The following is a 12,112-nucleotide window of genomic DNA, read 5'->3' on the forward strand; positions in this document are numbered from 1 at the left end:
GCATCTCCACTGAAAGGGAGGAAATGAGTTTTCCACATGCATTAAGACAAGACACGCCAGCATGAAGGAAGATGTTCCACGTGCCCAGAAATGCACGGGGGACTGCTGCGTCCTGGTGTCTCATCACAGAGGATAGAGCAGAAAGTGAAATCATGAAAATGATAATGGGTGGAGAACGATTACCACATGAGAAGAGAGCAGAAGGGAGCTATTTAGTTTGAGAGGGGATGAATGAGAGAGAGCACAGTGAGATGGAGATAATAATGAATGGGACAGGGAAGACACGTCTCCTAGTCACCCTTGCTAGAGAGAGGTGCCTGGGGAACTAAAAGGGCCCTTCTGTACTTTCTGGCAGAGCAATTCAAGTGGTCTGACTGTGGGACTCGGGGCTGCGTGAAGCAGAGGGCAAATCACCAGCTCGTTTCTGCTGGAGCCAATGCTGGAGCGCATTTCGCTCCATCTCCCTCCACCTTCCTGCCAGCACTGAGCAAGGCAGGATCTCTGATCTGTTCTGTTTGCTCCCCCAAACGTCAGCGATCCCCAGCAGCTTGTTAGTGCAGCTTTCTGGCTGTGGTCACCTGTGGGCATGAAGGCCATTGTGGTGAGACTGCCAGGTACAAAATGGCTTGGTTCCCTCGGGCAATGGCTCTCAGACGGTGTGGGGCATTGAATGCCTTCCTGAGGAGTTGCTTTGCCTTCTGGCAACACAGTTTGGAGAGCCCCCACCCCAGCAGCGAGCTGCACTTCCCCACCCCACCGCGTCACCGCCAGGTTGCACCCCAGGGCAGTGAATGCAAGCAGGGAAAGCAGTCTGCTGCCTTGCTGGGCACTGCCAGCACGTGTGGCTGGGCAAGGGGCTTTGGAAACTGGGAAATACTGCCTGAGAAGCTGCTGGGGACAGTAAATTAAAGGTGATGGGGAACCAGCTGCCAGGGACCTGCATTGCACAGAGGAGGGGGTGAGGTGAGCAGTGAAAGGATCCCCGTAGGCTTTAGGAGTGGTCAGAAGTGACTTACCCACCTACAGGGAATGGGGAAGGAAAGGAGCACTAAGAACATCTCTTTACATGTCCCTTCTCTCACCCTTCCTCAGCATTAGAAAAGGATTTGGCTCCTGGGGCTGCCGAGGCTTCATGGTGTGACAAGGGAGTCGCTCTGTCCAGTCCTTGGGGAGAGAGGCAAGACACCAGGTCCCGGTGCCCTCTTTCTGATGCCAATATCAGATTGTTGGAGGAACAGGTCCACACAGCCCCATACTTCTGTACTGCTCCTGAACCCACACACAGTGGGCCGTCCACGGTTTTCCCTGTCCGCCAGCCTGGCTGCTGGTGGCTATGCTGCTGATGGTGCCGTGGTGCATGTGTGCTGCACCCACAGAGCTTAATTAGGATCTTTTTTTTTCTTTTTTTTTTCTTTTTTTTTTTTTTTTTTACTGGGGCTGCTAGCGTGACAGTCCAAAAGGCTCTGCTGCGGTGGGGAGGTGCTTTGCACGGCATTTCCATCATAATTCTCATCCCCTGCTGAGCAACTGAGCCCTGGCCTATCTGTCCCTGTTTGGGCCAGATGGAGCAGGTGGGGATGGAAAAGACCCCCGGGCTGCTCCTCCTTGCTGCATCCCCACAGCATCCCCTAAGGTTTTCCCAGCCACGCTCTGCTAAACAATCCCACCTTGTAGACGCGGCAGGGTGCAAAGCAGCTTCTCTGCCCTGTGGTCCTGCTCTGGCCCGGCCGGAGCACAAGCATGGTGGCGGCAGGTCTTCCACTTGTCCCCAGCCCGAACCGATGAGCGATGCGTGTGGAGGGCTCGGGGTGAGCTTCAAGGAAGCCCCCCGGCTGCTGCGTTCAAAGCTGCATCTCTGCAGGAGGAGGTGGGTGGATCAGAGTTTGGCTTTTCTGCCAGGCTGGAAAACAGTGCTTTTAAACCAACACCCGGGACCAATCCAGAATAGTGGTGGCTTTTATTTTTTCTTTCTTTGCCCCCCCTTTTTTTTCTTTTCCTTTTTTTTTTTTTTTTTTCCCTCCCAGCATTCCCCATAAATCAAAAAGTCAGAAGCTGGTTTAGGTAAAAACAAATGATTTTTGGGGCTTCAGCGTTGTTTAAAGCTTCGGGGTCGCAGGAAAAAAAGGATACAGAAGCAGGGGTCTGGGGCTAAGTTTTAAAGACCACGGACTGTGTAGATGTCCTGCCAGGGGGAGGAAGAGTACACATCACCAGAAAGGTCCATGTAGCAGGAAATCCGAGGGACTGCATTGCGTTTGTTTACAGTCACCGTCTGTTTAGCCAAGGAGAGCTGCACCGGCTGTCCTCTCCCGTGACTCCTCAATGCTCTTCTGGGCTGGTGGTGTCCAGGCTGGGGCATGGCCAGCGTGCAGCAAGGAGGGCTCTTGCCGGCCCCTCATATGCACTGATCATTAGGGCAGGCCCCCATGGTCTGGCAAATCCCTGTGCTTTCCAGCCAGGAACACCGCCACGTTCGGACACTGACGGGGTAATTGCAATATTGTCATGACATGTAGGAGATCAAAGGCTGGGTGCAGGGGAGGTGGCAGTGATGGTAGGAATGACATGCAGTTTGCATTTAGAAAGCACTTAAGAAGCAATTATCCAGTGCTGGGAGCCCTGGCCAGAGAGTGTGGCTCATGTATTTTAATGCATATTTCAAAGAGATGAAGATTGGTGCCCAGCGGGAGGGCCGGCAGTCGGAGCAGCTGTGTGCAGTTTGCTCAGGGCCAGGCTGCCCTGCAGTGGCCTCACGCAAAGCTGTGGGCACACAGACACCTCACCCCTGTCCCCGTGTCCCCTGCCCCTGTCCCTGTGTCCCCTGCGTCCCTACCTCTCCCTGCAGTGCCGTCCCGCAGGCTGGGAGGATGAGGGGCGATGAAGAACCTGGCACTGCTCTGGGGCTGCAGGGCGGCTCCTTGGCCGGGCAGCGGGAGGTCCGTGCTGTTTCAGACGGGGTGCTTGGCTCAGCTCGGCTCTGACCCTTGTACAAAACCCCCCTGATACCGTGCATCAGCCTGCTGATGCCTTCCCTGGTGCAGCCAGACCCCCTTTCCCCAGCTCATCAGCACCGCATTGCTGGGCTGTGGCACTGCCTGCTCCCCTTCTGCTTACACGCGGGTGCTGCTAATGCCTCCCAGGGAGAAGAGACCACCTAGGAGAGGCAGCCTGGTCCTTGTTTTCTAATTAGAGGCAGGCTTACAGAGACTAAATGGGTTAACCAGTAATGAATAAATTATCACTAGTAATTATCTTCTTCAGTGCTGGCTGGAGTGGCAAAGAACACAAGCGATAAGCCGCGAACTGGAGACCTGTCGTCTTCAAGGGAGCATCCCACCGAGACCCCCCTGCTGCCAGGCTCACCGGGGCTGGGGTGAGCGGGCAGCCAGAGTCACCCCAGGCATCAGCCCCGTGGGTTTGCCTGGGGATGTAGGAGGAGAGGGTCAGCTCCTGTAAGGGTGTCTGGTCAAGGGCCTTTCCCAATGCAACAAGGGGTAATAAGAAAGGGAGGCAGTGGTGTGAACCGAGGCTGGGCAGTCACGCTGATTTATGGGCACATATGGAGATGTAGGAATGTTTATTCCTGCAAGGTTATCTGATGGAGGACTTCTAAGCTGGGATGCCTGGGATTTAAGGGAAGGCAAGACTTTTCTCCTTTGCTTGCAGGTTTACACCCCAAGAGGACCCAAGTCTCCTATCTGCTATGCCAAAGCAGTTCTGTTCCCTCCTTTTTGGTGCACTTGGACCTTCAGTCACTTCATTAATAGTCTCTGGAGGAGCAGCATTTTCTTGTGAATAGAGGAGAAGAATGGTCTGGAAATCCGCAGGCCGGGACATTTTACAGGCATCCTTAAAGACAGTGTTGCAAGTAAGCAAGGAGATGCATTTTTTACTGGGTTGGTTGGAGCCTTACGCTCCACTTCCAAGCACCTCAGCCATGCAAGCACACATCTTCAATGGGATGTGGGCACCAACAGTGACTTGCAATCCACCTTCCCTGCCCAAGGCACCTGGTATGATGCTGAGACAGACGGGAGCCTTCTGGGGCTTGGGAAAAGCTGTGGAGCCAAAATTTCCACTCTCTAAGGTTGGGCTGCAATTCCCAGTTATGATCCCAGCTACAGAGGCATTTCCAGAGTTTGTTCTCCGTGCCTGATCCCTCGGGGACCTCACTAGGGTAAAACCTTTCTTTCCAAGCCCTGGGGGAGGCTGTGCTGCTGCAAGAGGCTCTGTATTCGGGGCCCATGTCTGTATATGCCAGCATGAACCACTGGGTGCCCAGCCATGTGGCCTGTGAGAGACATCTCTTTCTGAAGGTTGGGGCACAACCTGGAAAGGTGAAATGTGGCTCTTTAATCTTCTCTGGAAGGGGAAGGTCTGGTGCTTCTCTCCCATACCGCCAGTGAATTGCTGGTCGCTTCTGGTACTGTATAACAGGAGGTTTTCTCCTCTCATTCTTTTACTGCTGCTCTTGTGCATGTCCATGGGAGGATGCTAGAGCTCCTCCAAAGCCAGACTTTGGCATGATGAAGCGGCTTCAAGCAGCTTTTCTCACTGCCACTGTAGGCAATGGGTTGCAGTAAAAAAGAAGGTGCTATGGTAGTGTGTCTTATTTTTCACACTGGCTGGTTTTGAAACCAGTGTTTTTCACTGGCAGCTTTCAGTTGACTCAGGCCGAGGAAGCTAATTACGAAAGTGCAGCACAGAAATCCAAGGCACACGGGAACGCCGTGGAGAAAAATGGAAGCATATGAAAGACATGGTTTTAATCAGAGAGCACTGAAAGAAAAATCTCAGAAGAGCTTGTGACTGATCTGTGGCCGGAGAACAGGCGAAAGAGACAGAGGCAGAGAGAGGTCTGGTTGCAGAGCTACCTCCAAGCAGAGAAATCAGAATTTAGGAGGCAGCCGAGGTCACCCTGTCCAGAGTGACGGCTTTGAAGGGTGAGTAGCACATAGCTCTGACAGACGTGGTTGAAAACACTTGACACACCAAAGTGACCCATGGCAGAGATGAGAGCAGATCTGAAAGCAGGAATTCTGCTGGAAGCTGCCTGTGCTGTGATAAGCAGTGAGATCTGTGCCCTGCGTACTGGAGACAGGCAGGCAATGCAGGAGGCTGCAAACACCAGCAGATGCACGGGATGGATAAAGAAGAAGGTGACCATGTGATTAGCTCGGGTGATTTCTTCAAAGGAGCGAAAGTCAGTGCTGAAGTAGAAGGTGAATGGACTCTAAATCTCAAAGCCGAGGTAACTTGCTTTACTTTGAACGTGTATATTTAAAAGCAAGCCAGGAAGTATCTCAACAAAATGCACTACCTCCGACCAGGGTGAGAGACTTCTCTCTGCGAACACGTGGATGTGACCTGAGTGTGCTGGTGATCAGAGGAGATCCTGTTTCTCCTCGCACCGCCACCCAGTCAAGTACCCAAGACCTGAGCAGTGTAACTGGAGGAGCAGAGGAACAGAAGATGTTAGCGGGTGTCCTCCTGGGTCCTGTCCTCCAGGAGAGGAATAGCAGAGGTGGAGTCCACCCACAGAGCTTTCAGTGGATAGATTGGGATGAGAGGCCCTCAAGGGCTTGTAAAGATGGCTTGGAAGAGTTGTGGTCTGAGGTCTGGAGCCTCGGTGCTCTCAGATGTCCCAGCAGGAGCCGGTGTCCTGCCGTGCAGGCAGGCCAAAGCCTTGGCTGGTCTCTCGCTAGCTCTCGGTGCCCCACGGGAGCTTGGTCAGCACAACAGGGTGCAAGTGGGCACCGCGAGCAATGAGAGAAGAGCTTGGTTGTAATGTCCTCGTGTCGGGGCACTAGAGCGGAGAACAACCTGTGGGGAAGCTGAATTGATTCAAACAACTCCTTTTGGGGCTCTTTTTACTTTGCCTCATGGAAAGACTCTTTCTAAACACAGAAGGGGGAGGGGGGACAAAAAACGACGATACGACACAGACACGATTGTATATATCTAAAAACCAGAGACAGCTAGCTGTCATTTTGAGCTGGAGGAAGATGACCCTTGTGTGGCTGTCCTGCCACTTCCCAGCACTTGTCTTAGGCCCCGTAATATCTGCATTTCGCTGAAGCTCCCTTCTGAAGCCACTTGACTTCTATGTAACCCCAAGTCCCCAAACCAGAGGACAAATAAATGTCATCCATGCTAGGGACTGGGTAAATCTCGTGACGTTTTGAAAATGTGGTGCGGGGAAAAGTGATGCCAGCATCTGGCAACGTGACCTCTCGCACCTCACCTGCCTGCTGGTGCCACCACCTCCACAAAACTCGGCGCATTTTGAGCAAGCCCTTGAAGACTCGCCAGGGGCAAAACTTGCACCCTGGGCTGTGAGATACAACAGCCGTGTCGTGCCTGGCTTAGCTGTAAAGAGCTGATGGGCTGGCAGGTGGAGCTGCCCTGTGATGCTGTATGCCGTGCTTTGCCAAAGCGCAGAGGCTTTGCTGAACAGCTCCTCGCTCCTCTCTGCAGCTTGGCATTGCTTGCACCGACCTTTGCGAAGAGCAAACAGCCTCCTGCTGACCCTGAGCCACGGGACCCCTGAAGACCTGGCTTCTCAGCTGCGGTGACAGCGCTGCCACACGTGGCCCTTCCCGGAGCGCTGCCCCAGCTCTGGGTTTTACCCACCACTGATTCCTGTCTCCGAGCCCTTTCCTCCCTGTGAAACATAAAGCGTGTTCTCCCTGACCCTTTGCCACCTACCCTTGAAACATAGATTATATTCCTGACAATTTCCAAGCGAATCTGTTAATTAGCTCCTGAGACGGTATTAATTAGATATAATCTCTTTACAAAATTTCAATTTGTTTGTTCATCTTCTGCTGACCCTTGCACCAACAAAGGGCTTTTCGCTGACCCCCCACACTCCACAGGGAGTTAAATCTCAGTGAAATAAGGTGGAGAGGTGGATGTTTGAAGAAATTGGGCTGCAGTTTTACAAGGTTACCCAAGGTAACCAAGTTATTTATGACTTTATATTATAGCCAGAGCGGGGAGTGTAGCTCCAGTTCGTCTTAAATAGTCCTACATTCAGCACCCCAGATGAAGGAACACAGCTCCTGGGCAGGGGACAGGCTCCAAATTGTGTATGCAGAAGCCCAGCTCGTGGCACGGTCCCCGAAATAACTGAACTTCATCAGAAAGAGCAAGCACTAAAGCTAAAACTGCATCTGGGGACCCCAGGGTGTGCAACCCGAACTGGAGGAGAAGATCTTAGCCTGGCACTGTCCTCCTCCATTTCCAGCCCCACCTTAGCGTATTGGTGGCTTCCTCCCAGATTTCCTAAGGTGATAACAGAGACAGAGCTGAACCACCCTGAAAGCACACCCCGGGCAAGCAGCACCGGGTGCCTCCAGCAGGGAGCAGTTGTGCTGTGGGCTCCCCCCTGCCCAGCGCCCACCTCCGCAGGGGAACAGACCTGGCTGAGCTCTGACGTGCTGCGGGTGTTCCCACTTCTCTCACTATTGATCCCTGACCACTCACTCAATTTTAAGTGGAGCTTTGTTTGGTTATTTTGCAGTTTCAAAATTAATTTTGGAGAGTGTCTCATTGTAGGCTTTCGAAAGGATTACGCCTGTGTCTGCCCAGCTCTACAATTAAGCCTCTTCGAGATTTCCACTTCTAGCAGAAACAAAGTACTTGAAATAAAGCCGACAGTTTAGGCAGCTATCAGTGCATTTTGTCTGCGGTGCGAAGGATACCTGGGGTGGGGCTGGAGGTCTTTTCTGCCCATCTCATGGCTGTGCCATTAACAGCAGGGGTTAGGGGCCAAGCAGAGATCTTCTGCTTGGGACAGCAGAAGCTGGGGATGCTGGAGAGTTGTAACACAGTATGCAACACGCTTCCAAGGGAGGCTGCAGGACCCTGGAGATGGCTGGCTTGGGTTGTTCTGCTTTGTTTTCCATCTTGTCTCCATTGTCCAGAGTCAGGCTTGACTTTTGGTCTGGAAGCCTCGAGGAGAAATAACCATGGAAGTGTCCCCTCTTGATGTTATGGGGGATTTGTGTCCCATAGCACAACTATTTTTGTTTTGTTTTGTTTTGTTTTTTTTGGATGCCTTAGACAGCACTTGGGTAGTTGCTACTGGAGAAGCCTGATGGTGCAGACAGAGAAAAGATGAGGCAGATATCAGAGAGCAAAGCAGTGACCTCCTGTGCAAATAGAGGAGGTGGCAATGGGTGGCAGGGGATGGGGACTGAGGTGCCACCACCATCTGGCAGAAATAAGGTGGTTCATCTGTCTGGGACAAAGCCCCAGGGACAAGTGAGAACAAGCCATGCACAAGAAAGGAAAGACCAAGGACAGACGGGAAAGGAGAAAAAGTTGTGCAACAGCCTAGGAGGAAAGAAGCATGAGCTGACTTCAGGAAATGCAAGGGATGCCCCAGAGCAGGAAGATGCAGGGGTCTGGTGCATTTACCCGAAGTCTACATATTTCAAACCACCTGCTTATCCCACAAAGCCTTTCCCTTTGGCAAAATCAGAGCCACTGCGCTCTGGAGACTGGGATTAAAATACACGCCGTGCTGCTTGGGCTTTTTGCAGCCCTTGTTTTTTTAGCTCCGGTTAACTTTTGTTTGTTTGTAGCAGCGTTTCCCAAGAGAGCACAGGGGCCGTCCCCGCGTCCCTTCATTTTCCAAATGCATGTGCACTGGGTAGAGAGTAGATGCTTCAGCTGCTGCCCCCCTGCTTGGTACAGCTTTCTGCTGTGCTTGCTGACTCTCACAGTGCCACGAACATCCCTGTGATATTTTTGGCTGCTTTCGAGCCCCGGCTCCTGGAGACATGGTTATAACAGCGAAGCCTCTACGACCATGCAGAATGGAGCCACACGCTAAAAACTGCAAAGCAAAGGAGAGCTATTAAGAACAATGAGGTATATTTGGGTGCAGAGAGAGGATTTAGGAGGGGGCAGAGATGTTCCCCAGCCGTGCCTTCAGACAGGACACAGATTCGTGCCTTTTCTGCATGCCTGGAAATGACTGCGGCAGACCAGGCCTTACTGACTTAAGGATCAGGCTGCCCCATCAAGGCACGAGCACGTATATCTGTTCGGGCAGCGTGGACATGGCAAGGCTTGGAGATGTTGGTACCAAGAAATGGTCCCTGGGAGGCTGTTGCTTTGCTAATGTATACAGCCCCAGCCTCTAACAGCTTCGTAGCAACTGCGCACCCACCTTAGGGAGCAGGGACTTTGTTCTACTTCAGCAAGAGAGAAAATAGGCAAGAAGGCAAGCAGAACGCCAGTGCTCTGGGATAAAAGAGCATTAATGCCATTAATATCCAGCAATCAGAATTTCTTAGAGAGAGAACAGTAACTGCATCCCCTTCTCTCCTGCTCATCCCTTGCTTGTTTAATGAAAATCAGAGACAGCCATTAAAGAGCTGCTTAGCATTTCAATACGTTTAATATCCTCACTGATAAGAGAACGATGGATATTACCAAAAGGCCGTTCTTAAACTCTCCCCTTCTGCAGCCACTGCTCCTGGCTTGTGTTTGTCTCAATTCCAATTCCAAACCATTCTCCTTCAATGAGTAAAAATTATGATAAGATTTTTTTTTTTTTCTCATATAAAGGATATTAATACACAACACGACAAGGAAGAAAGGCAAGCCAGGCCTGCCCAGCCCTGACCTTAATTAATCGGGTGCCGATTGCTCAGCTGGCCAAGGGCCTCCCACAGTCGTGCCCCGTCACAGCTCTGAGCACGGCGGCAGTGGGCAGGCGCCTCGTGAGAAATACCGGCTTCGCTTCACTCGTGGCACCGTGGCTGCTCCACAGCAGCGGCAGGGAGAGGCCCAGAGGTGGCAGGGGTGACAGCGGTGGCAGAGGTGGCTCGGTGCCGCGCTGCCTGCTCCCCAGCACGGGCACCTTGCAGAAGAAGGGACCTGCATGTGAGGATGCCACCAGGGAGGGAAAACCCCAGGGCATTGGGTAGGGAAAAGCGTGGGCTGCCCCAGTAGGGGGTGAGACACGGTCCCTGTGGTGTTCAGCTTCACCACCAGGGAACCAGTCCCAGCCCTGGTAACAGCACTGGAACTTCTCGCTGCCACCGGGATGCTGGCGTTGCGTGGGGATTGCTGCGGATAAAGTATTGTATAAAGGCAGTGATAAATGTAGATAGCGTGTTAAATGCAGATAACTGCCTCTGTTGGAGGGGGCGTTGTGCACAGCCGGGTGTGTGGGACACCCCCGCGGGACTCCTGTCCTGCTGCCGGCAGGGGTGACCAGCCCCAAGGCGCCCCGTCCCGGGGCTATGGGGGCGAGCATCCCGGCCCGAGCATCCCCTTGCCGTGGGGCTGGGGGCTGTCCTGGCTCTGCCGGCAGCCCGGCTCCTGAAGGTGGTGCTGTTCCCCCGACGGCTCCGCCACCGGCCCCGAGGGGGCTGCGGGAAGGGGGGGGGGGCGAGCAGCAGGGACCCGGCTTCCCCCGGCAGGGGCACGGGGCTGGGACGGGCCGGCATCGGGCGAAAAGCTGGCAGAAACGGGCAACAGCCACCCAGGTGCGAACTGAGGGATTAACGGGGAAACCCCCGAGGGGGGGCTCACCCTAACCCGGGTGGTGGTAAAAGAGGCATCGCTGGGCTCGGCTCCCCCTTTTGCTGATCCTCCGTTGGAGCTGTGCTTTCCTCTCCCCGCGCAGCATCCGTAAATATCCTTCCCTGCCTGTGTGACAGCCAGGTGTGGGGTCTGGGGGATGTGGCGATGAAAAGGGACTCCAGGAGGAGGGGGGTGGCAGCATGCAGGGAGGTGGGGGAGGCAGCTGGGGGTGCAGCCGTGCCCTAACCCTAACCCTAACCCTAACCCTAAATCCTAACCCTAACCCTGTCCTGCTCAGAACCAGGGAGCAGTGAGCGGGAGCAAGGGGGAAGAACGTGGGCAGGGATCCTGACATGATGCTTTCAGCATGCCTGGTTCCTAGGGTGTTTGGTGCTCCTGGGCTGCCTTGTGACGATGCCATGGCTGCACATAGAGCTCCTTTTTTGCCTTGCGTGGAAAGGATCTGCGTTTCCAGATAGGAGCATCACGGGCATTTTGCACACGTTTGCATCCTGCATCAGCTCATACACTCCTGACAGTGCCCAGCCTCCAGGCACATGCACTGATTAGGTGCAGGTAGCACATCCTGAAGGCAAATCCAAGAGCCCAGTGGAAATGGGATGCCTGCCCCTACCTCCACAGCCCTTCAGTCCCAGTGTGCATGCATCCCCATTCACAAAACGCACGCGTGCCGTGGCTCTCGAGACACACTGAGACGAGTACAGCTCTCTGCCAGGGCTCAGCACCCTGCTGCACCCAACGCTGCTCACACGCACACCAGGCTCCTGCAAAGCCCCCTCATGCTCTGTGATGGGGCCCAGCCTCAGCAGCTTGTCTGGGATCCTGGGTCACAGAAAGTGAAAAGCAATGGGCAGAGGTGGAGGGCAATGCCTAGTAGCCCTGGGCACCCCCACAAGATCTAGATGGCACATGTACCTGGGCTGGGATGACACCAGGGACTGGAGAGCCTGTGCTGTGGGTTGTGCCTGGGCCTGGGTTGTGCTGAAAGTCTGCGGCATTCAGTCCCTGCATTAAGACGTCACGCTGGGACTGGATAGCACACAGCTCTGCAAGGCCAAAGCTGGCTTCTGCCTTCCCAGAGGTTAATTCCAGAGGTTGGGACTGAGGTGGTGGCGGTGTGGATGGTGTGAGATGTCGCTGTCTGCCTGCCACAGGGCCACCGTGTCCTCCCCACGGCCCCGCATCAGGGCCCTGAGCCGTGCTGCGATACCGCTGATGACAGGATCTCTCCAGTGCTGTCTGCAGACGGAGAGCTTCCCAGGCAGCCAGTGCAAAAAAAAACCTGGAGGGACCTCATGCCCGAGGCCGTTCCCAGGTCCTGGTGATGAGTGCTGCAGACATACCCCTGCAGGCACGATCCCGGGCGACTGAATGGGGAATTGTTGCAACCGTGTGCTGTGAGCTGGGCAGGTACAGCCCGGCAGGGAGCCCCTCTCGCTCCAGCACGGAGGAGGCTGCTGGCAGCCCTGGGCTCTGTCATCACGGGATGCCCCACATGCATCTGCAGGGACCACGCTGGGCTCCAGGGTGGGATGAGTTTAGGCCA

The sequence above is a fragment of the Anser anser genome (genome assembly GCF_964211835.1).
Source record: "Anser anser genome assembly, chromosome: 17".
Classification (NCBI taxonomy): domain Eukaryota; kingdom Metazoa; phylum Chordata; class Aves; order Anseriformes; family Anatidae; genus Anser; species Anser anser.